Source organism: Nothobranchius furzeri, chromosome 7 (genome assembly GCF_043380555.1).
Source record: "Nothobranchius furzeri strain GRZ-AD chromosome 7, NfurGRZ-RIMD1, whole genome shotgun sequence".
Classification (NCBI taxonomy): Eukaryota; Metazoa; Chordata; class Actinopteri; order Cyprinodontiformes; family Nothobranchiidae; genus Nothobranchius; species Nothobranchius furzeri.
Window position 1 is genome coordinate 66,986,165 of NC_091747.1, and position 15,228 is coordinate 67,001,392.

Consider the following 15,228-nt stretch of genomic DNA (forward strand, 5'->3'; position numbering starts at 1 on the left):
AACGGCCAGATCTCAGGAGGGACCGTTTATGTATAAATAATTTTTATACTTTTGACTAGGCCTGGGAAAGTAACACATTTTGCTGGACGATATTTTGTCCAACAAATTGTTGATGATAAACGATATTGTCAACATTATCTAGACCAAAATAACCACTAATATAATGTTAATATATCATAATAATGCAAGTACACCCTTTAAAATGCAACAAATAAACCTTCATTTAACATTGAAATGTCCAGAACCAGAACTTCTAAATGAATAAAAATAACAAACAAAAATTAAATAAAAAAGGAATCTCACTCCCTGTTAGAAAATGTTGCACCAAAAACAATAAAAAAGACCCAAAACAATAAATACAATGGCCTATCCATTGTCAACAGCCAAAACTGCACTTCAATAATGATAATAAATAAAAATAATAATAAAGTTGTACATTTTTTAACTTTGATATATATATATATATATATATATATATATATATATATATATATATATATATATATATATATATATATATAGAGGATGGAAAAATTATTGAGATGGGCACGTGACGTGTCAAGGGGTCTTTACATAACACCCCCCACCCCAAATCCGCACAAGCCTGCTGTGTCCCCCCCACTTCTGAAATCAAAGTTTCGTCCCTGGCTGGAGGGACTACGTCTCACGGCTGGCTAGGGAACGTCTTGGGATTTCCCCGAAGGAGCTGGGGAGAGGGAAGTCTGGGTCTCCCTGCTTAGGCCACTGAGCGACCCGATCCCCGATAAGAGTCTGAAAGTGGATGGATGGATGGATGGATGGATGGATGGATGGATGGATGGATGGATGGATGGAGGGCAAGCCATGGTTCTGATTGCACTAAGAGATCATCAAAAAAGTCCGCTTCATTTTTGTTATTGAGTGAAATTATATTTCTGTACTGTCGCAGAGCCCGTCACGCTGGACGGTCACAGATTTGCAAATCACGCTCGAGTTCACCATTTAGAGTCACAAATCTGCTCACAACGAGGGATTTAGGTAAGACGGCCGAAAATCGGACAGTGTGGTCCGGGGATGACACGGGTTATATACTAACGGGCTCTGTTGAATGGATCACTTCTGTTCTTCGGCATTGGAATGATGTTAGAAAGCTTCCGGTGCGATGGAAAAGCTGCTGATAGCAGACGTTAGTGACGTCAGCTTCAGTGGTCCTGATGAGACGTCTGAACCGAGCAGATCTGCAGGTGAAGAACGAACGACGGGAATGAAACTGAACCGGATCTGAAGCAGTTCTGTTACTGTGGAGGAGAGAGAGGGGAGTGGAACATCACACACACACACACACACACACACACACACACACACACACACACACACAGACATATGGAGCGATGCTGAACTCTGATCACACATCTCGGCAGGTCTAACGATTATTTGTGGAGCTCGGCAGTCAGAAACACACCTCCCCCCTCGCTGTCCTCCCCTCCCCCCACCCACTCGGCTTCTCTGTCACTAAAATAGCTGTAAGGTGTGTTTAGGTTGGACTTTAACCCCACCGCCTGTTCGTCTCCTTGGCAACCGCCCAGAGTTCCCCTAATTTGTATCATCTCAATCCCAAGTGCTGCGAGCAGTTTTGCCTGTTTGCCCCTCATCACAGAGCCTGTTGCCATGGTAAAGTATTTAAATATGCTCTGCAGATCATCTCCACCTAACACATCAGAAGTGGCAGATGTGCAAGTGTGTATTTATGTTCTGTCTCAGAAAGTCTATATATTTCTACCCTAACCTCGGGGTTCATATCTCACTTGTTTATAAATGTAATTTCCAAACATATCAGTTCCCATTACTCCATCTCCAATCCTTCCGGTTTCATTCCCTCCCGTGATTCCAGCGGGACGGTCGCCTTATTTGGTGTTCAGTGCTTCCTTTAGGAAGGACAAGCCTTGTTTCTTATCAGCGGAGCTCCCAAAAGCCTTGAGCATGTTTGGAGAGGACATGCACGCAGCATACTGATAGGGGATGCCCAACGCGGCGGGGGTGCACACTGTCCCTGAAAGACAGTCCTATCTGGGTGTATGAAGAGGAGGAGCAAAAAGAAACACTAAACACACACCAGTGTAGAGTTGAATTGCTCAGGGTTCTCAGAGCTCACAAAAGTGCATTTGGGAGTCTTTATGTGTGTGTTTGAGTGAAAACATGCATGCATGCGCACGTTGAGGGGGGTACAAAACAAAATTAAATAAGAAATATAAACAAATATCAGCAGTTCTTAGTCTTCTGCTCAGAAGGATAAACACAGACGGTTCTCCTGGATCATCATCATCCTGCTTGTTCACTTGTCTAACCAAACCAGAGGGATGTCTGTCGCTGTTGCAGTTTAACCTTCAGTGTGAGACGTCCCAGTCCTCTCCAGTCCAGCTGCTCTGTGGCTCGCTTCCAGTCAGACAAAAGCAAACGATTTCATGGCTCATGTGAGCAGGGTCAATCCACCTGAGTCAAGGGAAAGCCATAGAACGGTGTTTATGAAGAGTTCATTAATGGGCCATTCCCATCTGTACCGGGTCGGCCTGGGTCGGGTAGCCCCAGTCGGCCCCAGCCTGGCCCGGTTGATTCCACACATCCTTGCCTTAAGCCCATGTGGGCTGATTCTACCCACCAATCAGAGGCTTGCTCTAATTGAAGGTGTGGATTTGCTGTCAGCAGTGGGTGTGTTGGCCCTGGTCGGCCTGAAGCAGACCCCCTCGAGAAGAGGGCTGAGAATGAGCCTTGGTTGGCCCGGAAAAATACCAGGCCACCCAGATATGTAAACAACCTACGCTACCCGGCCCGGGCCGACCCGGTACAGATGGGAATGGCCCAATAAATGACTAAACCAGGTGCTTTATCAGGTCCGTGTCCTTTCACCCCTTTACATCATCTCTCTGCCCCCAGCAACAACAAGTGCTGGAGTTGGTCTTCAGTCCAATTCAAGTTTATGTATAAAGCACCAAGTCAGGACCAGAGTCGTCTCAAGGACCTGCAGACAGTAAACAACACAGGTCAGGTCACTAAGCTAATCAGTAAAAGTTTCCTATATAAGGAACCCAGCAGGTCGCATCGAGTCACTGACTAGTGTCAGAGTCTTTACAGCAATCCTCATACTAAGCAAGCATGCAGCGACAGTGGAGAGGAAAACTCCCTTTTAACAGGAAGAAACCTCCAGAGAATCCTGGCTCAGTATAAGCAGCCATCCTCCACGACTCACTGGGGATGGAGAAGACAGAGCACACACACACACACACACACACACACACACACACACACACACACACACACACACACACACACACACACACACACACACACACACACGTAGAAAAATATGAGGTTCTGAAACACTGGTCCATGTCTTTGTCCAGCTCACATGTCCGCTGCACAGGTGAGTTCACATCTGGGCTAACCTTTTATTCCAAAGGTCCATATTGCTGTAATGCAGGTTCTCCCACCTTTCTGGACCGTGAGCTACTTTTACACAATGAAAGAACCGAAGAGCTTCCGCCACACGATTTATACCATACCATTACCATACCATTTAATTTATAAAGCGCATTCAACAAGGCATTACAACCAAACAAGGCGCTGTACACTAAAAATGTTAGTTAATTAAACCGGCATCAGACCGTCATGTAGAACACAGATAAAAGATAAAAAGGAAATACAACAAAATTCCCAAAACTAACAGCTAAAAATCAACAAGACACAGGGAGAATAAAAATTAGAAAAACATTTAAAAAAAGAACCTCAATAATACGGAAGTCGATAATTGTGAAGTCCATTTTTAAACAGTGCAGATGTCAGTGAGGTTCATAATTATGTGGTATAAGCTAGGTTGAAGTAGTGAGTTTTCAGGCGTGATTTAAAAATGCTAGCTGTTGGTGCTAGCCTCACTAGCAGTGGTAATGCGTTCCACAGCTTCGGTGCACAGACAGAGAAAGCCCTCTCTCCACGGCTTTTTAAACGTGCATTCGGAACAGCTAGGAGGAGCTTATCTTCAGACCTGAGAGCACGCGGCGGGTTGTAGTAATGGACAAGTTATCCACATTCATACTTTTTATGTGTAAACAAGCTCATGTTAAAATGGTATGCTTACTATGTTAACATGCAGTGTTCACTAGTTGATTTCTCTGTGTTTCAATGCATCAATATTATAAAAATAATACAAGGGAAATAATGACATTCTGAAAATCAAACTGAACATACTATTTTGCTTATTAACTAATCAGATAATGAAATATGAACCTGCTTTGTGTGAATGATTAGACGTGTTTTTAGAAAGGAGCAGTAACATAACATAACACAGGAGCAGCTAACCGGTTCTTGTCAGTCCCTGACCCCGTGACCTGAGCTTTTCTAAGTCTTCAGCTATTTACTGTAATCATGGATGAACAAATACTTCCAAAAACTATAGAATGCCTTTAAAAGAACCTTTTCTTTTCTTTAAAAGTCATTTAATAAAAACATTTCAATTGTTTTGATATGGTTATTTTTTCAAACAACGCACATCTTCTTATTAAACAAACAAAACTGAAGGTATTTTTCATAAAATACAAGCTAAATGTGAACACTAAATCCTGAATGTTAAAACAGAAATAACATTTCTTCCTGTTTTCTTGATTTATTGAATCATTTTTATGTTTTTCTTTGCTCATGAAAGTAAAGTTTTTCCTCACTATTGAATAACTGCAGCTAAATTATGCTTTGCTGCAATATTATACTTGTAGGTTTAGTTGTAGTCTTTTTCTTCCGCGGGTAGACAACTGTGTGGACAACACAGAGCAGAGACAATCATGTTTTATTACTAAACGGGACAATCAGCTGAAACTGTTCAGGGTTTTGTGTCGTAACTGAATCACAGGAGATGTCCAGAAACTTTGGAGGCCTGTATTCATCATGTGTTAATAAACAAACGGGAGTTAATTCACATCAACGAGCTGTTACCGCGGATCGGACTTAACTGTTGCCCAGATTGTTTACTGAGGATGGGTTTTTGAAACCAGGTCTGTATAACTGATGTCACCCCATCTTGTCAGAAGAAGTTTATTATAAAGGACTTTTCACAGACAAAAACAAACTTACAATAAACAACAAAACTGTAAATAACAGTGGTGGGTGACTAGTGGTGATGTGGGATTATGGAAAAGACAGCCAGAACTAGAGCTAGGAGACTGGAGGTGAGTCGTAACCAGTTTGGGGAGGGCATAGGTGTCCAGTAGGGACAAAAGAGAAATAATATAAACCAAACAGCAAAAGCAGTAGGCTTTGGTCACTGGACCTGAAGGACCTGCTGGGGATGTAGGGACTGCAGAGAAGCAGGGTGATGTGGGTGTGTTTGGAGGACTTGGTCAGAAGCCGAGCACAGGCGTTCTGAACCACCTGTAGACGGTTCAGGGAGGTTCTGCTCAGACACGTGAAAAGAGAGTTACAGTAGTCTAAGCGTGAGGAGATGAAGGTGTGGAGAACTGTCTCAAGTTCAGAGCGGGACAGAACGGGACTCAGCTTAGCAACGTTCCTGAGATGGAAGAAGGAAGAGCCAACAAGAGAACTGACATGAGAATCCAGGGTGAGAGCTGGGTCAAAGGTCACGCCAAGATTCCTGACAGAGTTTGGTGTGAGAAGCAAGCTGACCAAGAGAGTCTCTGACTTTGGGAACCAGCTTGTCTGGGGCACAGATGAGGATCTCAGTCTGATCTTCATTCAGCTGAAGAAAGCTCCCACCATCCATGTTTTGATAGAGTCTAAGCAGGTGTGTAACAGCTGCAGCTTAGACATCTCATGGGGCTTAAAGGAGATGTACAGTTGGATGTCATCTGCGTAAAGATGGTAGGAGATTCCTTTGAAGGAGCTCATGATGAGCTGAAGAGGAAGCAGATAGAGGAGGAAGGACAGAGGCCCCAGCACAGAACCTTGTGGGACACCATGGGTAAGAGAGGTGGTGGAGGACCTAAAGTTGGAGAGGGCCACAGAAAAGGAGTGCTCAGAGAGATAAGAGGAGAACCACTCCAGAGCAGATCCTGATAGGCCTACCCAGTCTCTCAGCCTCTCCAGTAGCAGGTGATGGTCAACAGTGTCAAAGGCTGCAGTCAGGTCCAGCAGGACCAGAACAGAACAGTCCCCTGCATCACTGTGAGTCAGAAGGTCATTAGAGACCCTAAGAAGAGCTGTTTCAGTAGAATGAGCTCTACGAAAACCTGACTGGAAGCTATCATAGATGTTATGTTCATCAAGAGCAGCTGTGAGTTGTTTAGCCACAACCTTTTCCAAGATCTTGGAGATGAACGGAAGTTTAGAGATGGGTCTGAAGCTGCTATGGAGAGAGGGGTCGAGACTCGGTTTTTTAAGAAGCGGGTGGATTACAGCATTCTTAAAGTAAGCAGGGACCTGACCAGAAACCAGAGAAGCATTAATTATAGAGAGCACGCTGGGACCGAGGACTGAAAAGCACTTTTAAACAAAGATGAGGGTAAGATGTCGAGGGGGCATTGGAGTAGTCGAGGAGGAGTGATGGCATTATATTGCACAAGGAGCTGGGTGGCATATTGTGTTAGGTATGGTAGACTGGTCATCAATCACAACATCCAAATTTCCAACTGCCTTTGAAGAAGCCAGAGATAGGGAATCATTTTGGATTGAGATATTGTGCCGTATGGATGGTTTCTCTGGGATGACAAGAAATTCAGATTCAGATTTTTGTTTGAGTTGGAGATGGTGGGATTTCATCCATCTTGATAAGTCAGAAAGACAGTCTGAGATTCATGCAGAGATGGTGAGGTCATCCGCAGGAATGACAGATAGAGCTCGATGTCGTCGGCATAGCAGTGGTAGGAGAAGCCATGCGATCGAATGATCTCATCCAGTGAGGTGGTGTATATGGCAAAGAAAATGGTCCTAGTGCAGAGCCCTGGGGGACTCCTGTGGTAATATGGAGAACAGCAGAAGGTTGACTGAGCCAAGATACACTGAAATACCATCCTGTCAGGTATGATTCAAACCAGGCATGTGCTTTCCCTGTGATGCCCATGCTAGAGAGTATGGACTAAAGGAAGCCATGGTTGACAAGTGCAGCTGATAGATCAAGCAAGATGAGTACTGAAGATTTGGCAGTCGCTCTATCTTCTTTTAAGGATTCTGTCCCTGCTAACAGTGCAGTTTCAGTGGAGTGGCCATTTTGAACCCAGACTGGTAAGGGTCAAGCAGACAGTTTTGTGAGGGGTATTCTGTGACCCTCTTGAAGACCGCCCTTTCAAGGATTTTAGACGGGAGGAGAGAGGTAGTTCGATAGTTCTCCACATGAACTTGGAGGATGGGGAGGTTTTTTTGAGCAGCGGTTTAAACTGAGCATGCTTGAGAGAGGTGGGAAATGTACCGGATGTCAGTGAAGCATCAGTCACCTGTGTGACTGCTGCGGCTACTGTAGGAGCAATAGCTCGGAGCAGCTTAGTCAGAATGGGGTCCAGTGGGCATAAAGTAGGGCGGCTGCACGTGAGAAGCTTGGACACACAGTTCTCAGAGAGAGGGGAAAATGAAGAAAATGAAGGAGTAGGGCTTCTGATGGTCGGGCTGGAAATACTTTGTGGTAGCGAATGTTCAGGAGTGGCCAGTTCAGTAAACTGTTTGCTTATAGCTGCCACTTTGTCAGTGAAGAATGGGGCAAATGTGTCTGCTGATTGGTAGGGGGTGGAGGGTTAAGTAGAGTTTGGAATGCCAAAAATAGTTTCTGTGTCAGTGGAGCTGAGAATTTTGTCAGTGTGGAAAGCTTTCCTTGCATCAGTGATGCTGGCAGAGACTGAGGACAGTAATGCCTGGAATTTTGATTGATCACCAGGATCTTTTGTTTTGCACCATTTCCGTTCCGCAGCTCTAAGATTGGTGCGTAGAGACCGGAGGGCATCATTTAGCCAAGGGTGCGACTGAGAGGATCTAGCAGGTCTGGTGGCTAAAGGGCACAATTTGTTGAGACAGGCGCAGAGAGTGGAGCAGAGTGACTCGGTGGCATCATTCACTTCAAAGGCAGATAAGGTGCTAGGGAATGGAAGAGTGGAGGCAACAAGAGAGTTGGGTTGGGTGTCAGATTGTGGAGGTTGTAGCAGAAAGAGACCACTGGGGTGGAAGCAGTGGACCTCCCTGGAGAGTCAAGCTGAAGTGGATGAAGTAATGATCAGAAAGATGCAGCGGTGTGACAGAGACTGCATCTAACGCAGTTTCTTGAGAATATAAGGTCAAGTGCTTTTCCAGCTTTGTGAGTTGCAAGACTTTGTACCAGTTTTAGATCAAATGATGAAGTTGATTACATGTTGTAAACCCAGATTCTATGAGTATAGCATAGGCCTTTAAGCCATCACCTATTGGATTAGTTCCATCCCCTTAACCAATATTGAAGAGCTTTTGTGCACGCCCGCCTCCTAGGGGGTTCTTGGCCCCATAAAAGGGCACAGCGAGCATAACTCGTCTCCATAAGTCTCACTGAGCCCAAAATATCTGTGGGGCCAGGATTCTTAAAGGGCTACGCTATACCCATACAGGTAATCAACGTTCTATTTCATAAAGCTCTGCCTTTTAAGCCATCGCCTATTGGATTAAAGGCAGAGCCAGATGTAGTCAGCGCAACACTGGTTCAGAACCAAACCTGAGTGGACTCAGAGGCTCCACCTAATAAACCTCTACTGCTGTCGGCGGGCGTAAACATGAGAGAACAGCTGGAGGACATGATGACAGCATATGATCAGCATATAGATGATGAGAATCAACCCTAAAGTTGCTTAGCAACAGGTGGGAGACAAGCTGTCACAATCAAGAAGACACAGTGTGACACGTTTTGAGGACATGACAATGACGGTGTTTAAGAACACAAGGATGGCAGAAACCAAACTGCAAAGTTTCTGATCAAAACTTTCAGCGACTGCTGTGATTAAGCTGAGCTGTGCGTTGGCACCACATTAGTGACGAGGCTGGTGGACACATCTCTGAGGTAAAACAGGTGGTGAGAGCCATGAAGCAGCCATGCAAATGTCTGCTACAGACATTCCAGCTCGCAATGCCACAGAGGAAGAAACCGCCTCATTAGAATGTGCTTTTATTCTGACTGAAGCATCCGAGCCAGATGAAGCATAGGCACTTGTGATGACATCACAGATGACAGAGGTTGCCCTTTGGAACAATCACTGTAGTGAACAAACAGCTGCTGCGAAGCATGCAGCTGAGCTGTGTGGAGTCTGATCGCACGCACCGGGCACAGCAGGTGGGATGCAGCATCTCACCCTGACACATGAGGGGAAGGAAAACCCCACCAGAGAAATGGTTCAGGACCGGAAACAGCTGGTGATGCTCTTTGTGGTAGAACGCTGGGTTTGGGTCAGAGAACGGCTGGACCCCTATCATCCCTGATCCTGAGACAAGATGGCGAGACAGAAAGAGCAGTTACGTCACTAACTCTCTTAAATGACGTCAGATCCAGCAACATTGCGGTCTTGAGGGACAAATATTTTATTGGAACCTGGTCCAAAGGTTCAAAGGGAGCCTGGAACAGCCCGTGCAGAACCACAGCCAGATCCCACTGCAGAGTCAGAGATGTCGGAGCAGGTCTGAGCCTCTGGGTGAGGGGATGGCTGAAGACAATCTATCCCCAAACTCCTGATAACTGGAGGAAACAGCCGCAGCATATAACGCGACAGTGCTGAACCCTTCGTTTGTCAGCATCTGCAGGAAAGACGGAACAATGGCTAATGGGAAGGAGGGGGGGTCAAAGTTTTGCTCCTCGCATCAGTGCTGGAACGCAGCCCATTTTGAAGAATATGAGACTGCTGTGGATGAAGCGCAAGCAGTCTGAATGGTCTGGATCATGTCAGGTGACAGGCCAATACACGCGGAGCGACCGCTCAGCGATCAAACCAACAAATGTTGATTCAGGATTGGTGGCTGTCTGATGGCTCCTCCTGCGCATCCTCCCTCCAAAACAGGCGCCACGGGCGCGCTGTCACCAACAGCTGCAGTTCCGGAAACCAAGGAGCCGCGCTGCAATGAGGGGCTACCAGAATCTTTGATAGCTGGTCCTGCCCGATTCATACCAAGAGGCTGGGAGTCAGCAGAACCGGGGGAAATACGTAAAGTGGGAGCCCGAGCCATGATTTGTGAGCCAAAGCATCCACACTGAACGGGAGAAAACCTTGTGAGCTCAAAGTGAACCACGGTCTGCAGAGTGGGTTCTCGCGAGACGCAAGCAGAGCCACAGACGCATCCCCGAAATGGTCCCAATCTGAGATCTGAGACACGAGATCGGGGTGGTGATGCCACTCCGAGTGACATGGGTCACCTCTGGACATGACGTCTGCCCCGACATTCGACATGCCCGGGATGCAAACCGCTTTTGTAGACAAAGGTGTGTCTGAGCTCAGCACAGAAGCATTCTAGCTACCCTCAGAAGCGCAGCTGAGCGAACCCCGCCTTGGCGGTTCACATATGCAGCTGCGACTTGGTTGTCTCAGAGAACAACAACATCACAGTTTGGAGCAGAGAGGCAAAAAGGAGAATCACTTTGTGGATCATCAGGACTTCTAACACATTGATGTGCGCATGAATTTGTGGAGGCCACTGCAAACACGTAGCACCTCCCGTCCTGACAGAGATGTGTCTATGAATATTGAGAATGGGAGGTCACGCAGCCAAGTGGGACTCCTCTTCTCAGGGTCTTGGGATTCCCCGATGTTGCAGATCCTCACCGAGGCAGGAACGAGCCACATGCGGCGCGTGTGGTGGGTCGGGCGAACCTTTGGACGTCTGAACCAAAGTTGGATGCGTCTCATGTGAACACCTTGTTTCCCGCTGTCATCGTGCCCATCAGTCTAATGACTGTCAGGGCTGTCACAGTGCGGTGCGGGCGCACGGGCCTGAGCATCCCAATTAAGTCCATAATTCCGTACTGTGACCGGCTTTCATGATCCCGGAGTTCAGTTCCACTGCCAAGAATGTGATCATCTGAGGAGTCACCAAACTTTTGCCTTGTTTATGGAAAACCCAATCCCCTGAAGGAAGTGTGTTGTACAGAGTCGTACTGTACTGAGCTCCGATGAAGGAGAAACACAGGAATTTTCTGTGTTTTGGGATCATCGGAATGTGAAAATAGGCGTCTCTCAGGTCGATGGAGGTGAACATATCGCCCTGGACGCGTATTACTCCGAACCTTTTGATGGCCAGCAGGCGGAAGTGTTTTACGGCCACAAAGCAGACGGATCGAGAATGGGCGTGACTCCTCGTGACTTCTTCTGAACCAGAAAGTAGCGAGAGTAGATCTCTGAGCTTTCTTCGCCCCTTGAAACCCAGGAAAGACCTTCCTTCAGTAGCTCCAGCAGTTCTGAGAGTGAGTTTGATCTGATAATGTCCATTTGGTGATCTGGAGTCTGTGACCATGACATATGATGTTGTGTATCCATGCGCCCATGTGACAAGCATGATGAGAGAGGAGCCGTGTGTGCCGGGGCTGGGTCTGACGCGTGCACACGAGCCATCCTCGAGCCTTTGCCGCTGTCGCCCCCTCCACAGAAGGGAGGGGCGACCCAAGGGGCTGTACGTGACAGGAAGGGGGGTCCATCTCATCTGCGGATGATGACTGACCCATAAGCGCGGGATTCCGAGCAACGGTGGGCGCGCTTGGCTGTAGCACGCAACCGCGAGAACTGGCGGTGAACGAAGGGGTACCCTCGTTTACTGTCACATTCACACATGAAAGCATTTGTGTGTGGAGGGTTCAACAGCAGGCAAAGGAAGTGTGCTCCTTGTTAGCGTGTTGTCCCTTAGCCTTAAAGCAGTTAGCAGCTGTAGCTAACCCATTGTGAACCTCAGCTGAGTGTTCACCAGAAATGGGTGCTTTAGGTGTGGGAAAAGTGTGTGAGACCGCGACAGAGAGCTCAACAGAACCATCTGATGAAAACACAGTTTCAAAATCATGTCCTTACGAGTTGAACATGAAGATAGCCACGCATATCTCCCCCAAAGAGTCATTTTGGCGGACAATGAGTGTGAGACAGCACAACCGTGCAGGCTGCAACATATCCTGCAGAGAAAAATTTCACCGGGAGCAGAGCATGCACATGAGCGATGGGGTGCACATCAGGTAACAACAAGTAAAAACAGCCACTGGAGCGGGCACTCCCAGGGAAGAGTTTCCCCGCAGGGTCCTTCAGCGGGTCCGTTCATTCTGTCATGGGCACGGGTGAAGTAGAGACAAGCGGCTGAGGTGAGGATCCAAAATACAGGGAAAAGGCAGGCAGGTCAGAATGATCATGGAAACAGTGAACAGACAAGGAACACAGAACTGGGAAGGTTTAAATTTGTAGGGTCCAGAAATGGTCAGTTTTTCATCTACAGTTAGACCTCTTCAGCATCCAGTCATACGGAGACATGAGTCTGCATCTGGTGCCTTTAATCTGCTGGATTCTGCTGTTGTCCCAGCCGGAGTCCGGGCCTCTGCAGCTTAGAACACAGGATAACATGTTGTCAACAAACTGTTCCCGTTTCAAGGCCTTAAGCTTCCCATCATCGCTTCTGCAGGATTCCTCCTGCCTCTGAGTAAAAGTGAACATTTCTGGACGCTACAAGTTCAAGAGGAGCTGGGACCTAAAATGACTGGGAGACGAGAGGCAGGTGGGAGCAATGAGGAAAGACACGGGACAGAACAGAGCGGGGAGACAGGACAGGTTGTGACGGGGTCCTATCGGAGCTAGTCTACGGGTTCCTGATATCAGAGGTTCACCCCCGGATGGAACGAGAACCTCCACACAAAGGGTGTGCAGACTTGGCACAGACTGAGTCGGATGATTTTTAAATGAACAACTCTAGTTTTAAACAAACAACCAGACTTCACAACTCTCAGATACAAAGATCGGTTTTGCTACAACATCTGGTTTCCATTACAACACTCCACACATCACATTAAATCACTCCATATCCACCAGACCACACCTCATTATGCATAACTTGTCATGTATAATCATTAGTTTAGGGGAAAATAATTAAATTCATTTTATAACCTACACACTGACTCTGTCTGAATAAATACGAAGTGTGTTTATGATCCCTGAAGAAGTGAAGAACACTAGGATCTTCTGGTTAAACATTCAAAGACCAATCAGGTTGATATTTCATATTTATATAGAATCATCACATCTTATTGGTCATAATTAATACGTAGTATTCCACGACACAACAACAGGTAACAACATAGCCAAACATCAGAGAAGATCCCACAGGAACAAAAGGCTCATTTAAACCTGAGAAGCAGGAACATAAATCAGAAAAGGCTGCATGGCAGTGGAGGGCGTGCCTGCTGCATCAGACCGCTTCAGCAGAAGCATCCATAAATATCTGTAAAGGTGGGCCGTGTCTCATCTCTGGGAGCACCAGGTGCTACAGGAATCTGCTGCTGATGGTTGTTACATGTTAGTAAACAGAACACATTCAACGCTGTCATCTGTTGTTGTGTCTTCTGTGAGAAGGGTCACATGTCCGGGTTAAAATGCTCCAGGTCAGCCCTCAGGCGACCTCCAGGGTGGAGCAACACGCAGCTCAAGAAGAACACATCCTGGCTCTGATTGATCAATGAGGACACCGTGAGCTGCAATAAAAGTTCCAGCTGCTGCCCACAACAACCCACCCGAGCACAGAAACAGTTCAGAGGAGTCCTTCTGGGGTTAGTGTTTACTAGCCTGAGGTTACGGGGGAACGTAAAATGAGCTTGGTGCAACACGAAGCCACATGTTTCTCCTGATGCCAGCAGCTGACTTCACGATGCAGCCTGATGAAGAGCAGGTGCAGGTGTGGAGGATTATTCAGCAGATGAAAGAGGAGGCACGCGCTACTACTGGTGCTAACATGCAGCGCTGGGTTTCCGTGTCTGAGGTGGAGCAGCAGAATTAGGATTCTGGTCAGGTGCACGAAAGCACAATTAACAGTCTTTTATTCTGCTCCTCTCTGCTGAGGATTGTCTTCATTTGAGACAAGTAGGTCATGCAGCTGCTCAATTATGCTTAATTTTAGATTTACTATGCCCATTTGAAGCTGTTGTTAATCAAGTTGGAGCTACCTCCATCCTATCTGGCCCTGCAGCTCAGAGACCAGACCAACGACTGCAACAGCAGTTTGCAGGTCCAGCTGATCAACATTGGCTCTGAAAACAGACCTTGAGACAGCTGGAGGGGAGGTGGCGTTCGTCTGCTTTAGGAGACTTTTGCAGATGCTTAGTGTTTGTTTGGACTGTTTCATCGCCCCTCGCAGACCTGCCTTCACTATATCTGGTTTTGGGGTCTACCAGTGGGTTGTGGGGGGCTGCAGCTTCATCAAAGATCAGGAAGACATCGAGTCATTGACTCTAAACAAGTCACCGAGTCCGACAGGCCAGAACACGACAATGCATCAGGTTTACTTCTGTGTGTTCCTTTTGTTGTGAGTAAGCTGACAAACACACACTCATACACACACACACACACACACACACACACACACACACACACACACACACACACACACGTGCGTCTCATCGGACGCATGTTGCCCTGTCAAAAAACCACAAAAATGCACCAATAATAAAAGTGAGATTTAATTCTCACCTGGACACCAAACAGTGTCTTTAGGGGCTTAAGGGAGAAAAACACAGTCTCACACACACACACACCTACAAAAATACACACACACACACACACACACCTACAAAAATACACACACACACACACACACACCTACAAAAATACACACACACACACACACACACACACACACCTACAAAAATACACACACACACGTATACACACACACACACACACACACACACACCTACAAAAATACACACACACACACACACACACACACCTACAAAAATACACACACACACACACACACACACACACACCTACAAAAATACACACACACACACACACACACACCTACAAAAATACACACACACACACACACACACACCTACAAAAATACACACACACACACACACACACACACACCTACAAAAATACACACACACACGTATACACACACACACACACACGTATACACACACACACACACACGTATACACACACACACACCTACAAAAATACACACACACACACACACCTACAAAAATACACACACACCTACAAAAATACACACACACACACACACACCTACAAAAATACACACACACACACACACACACACACACACACACCTACA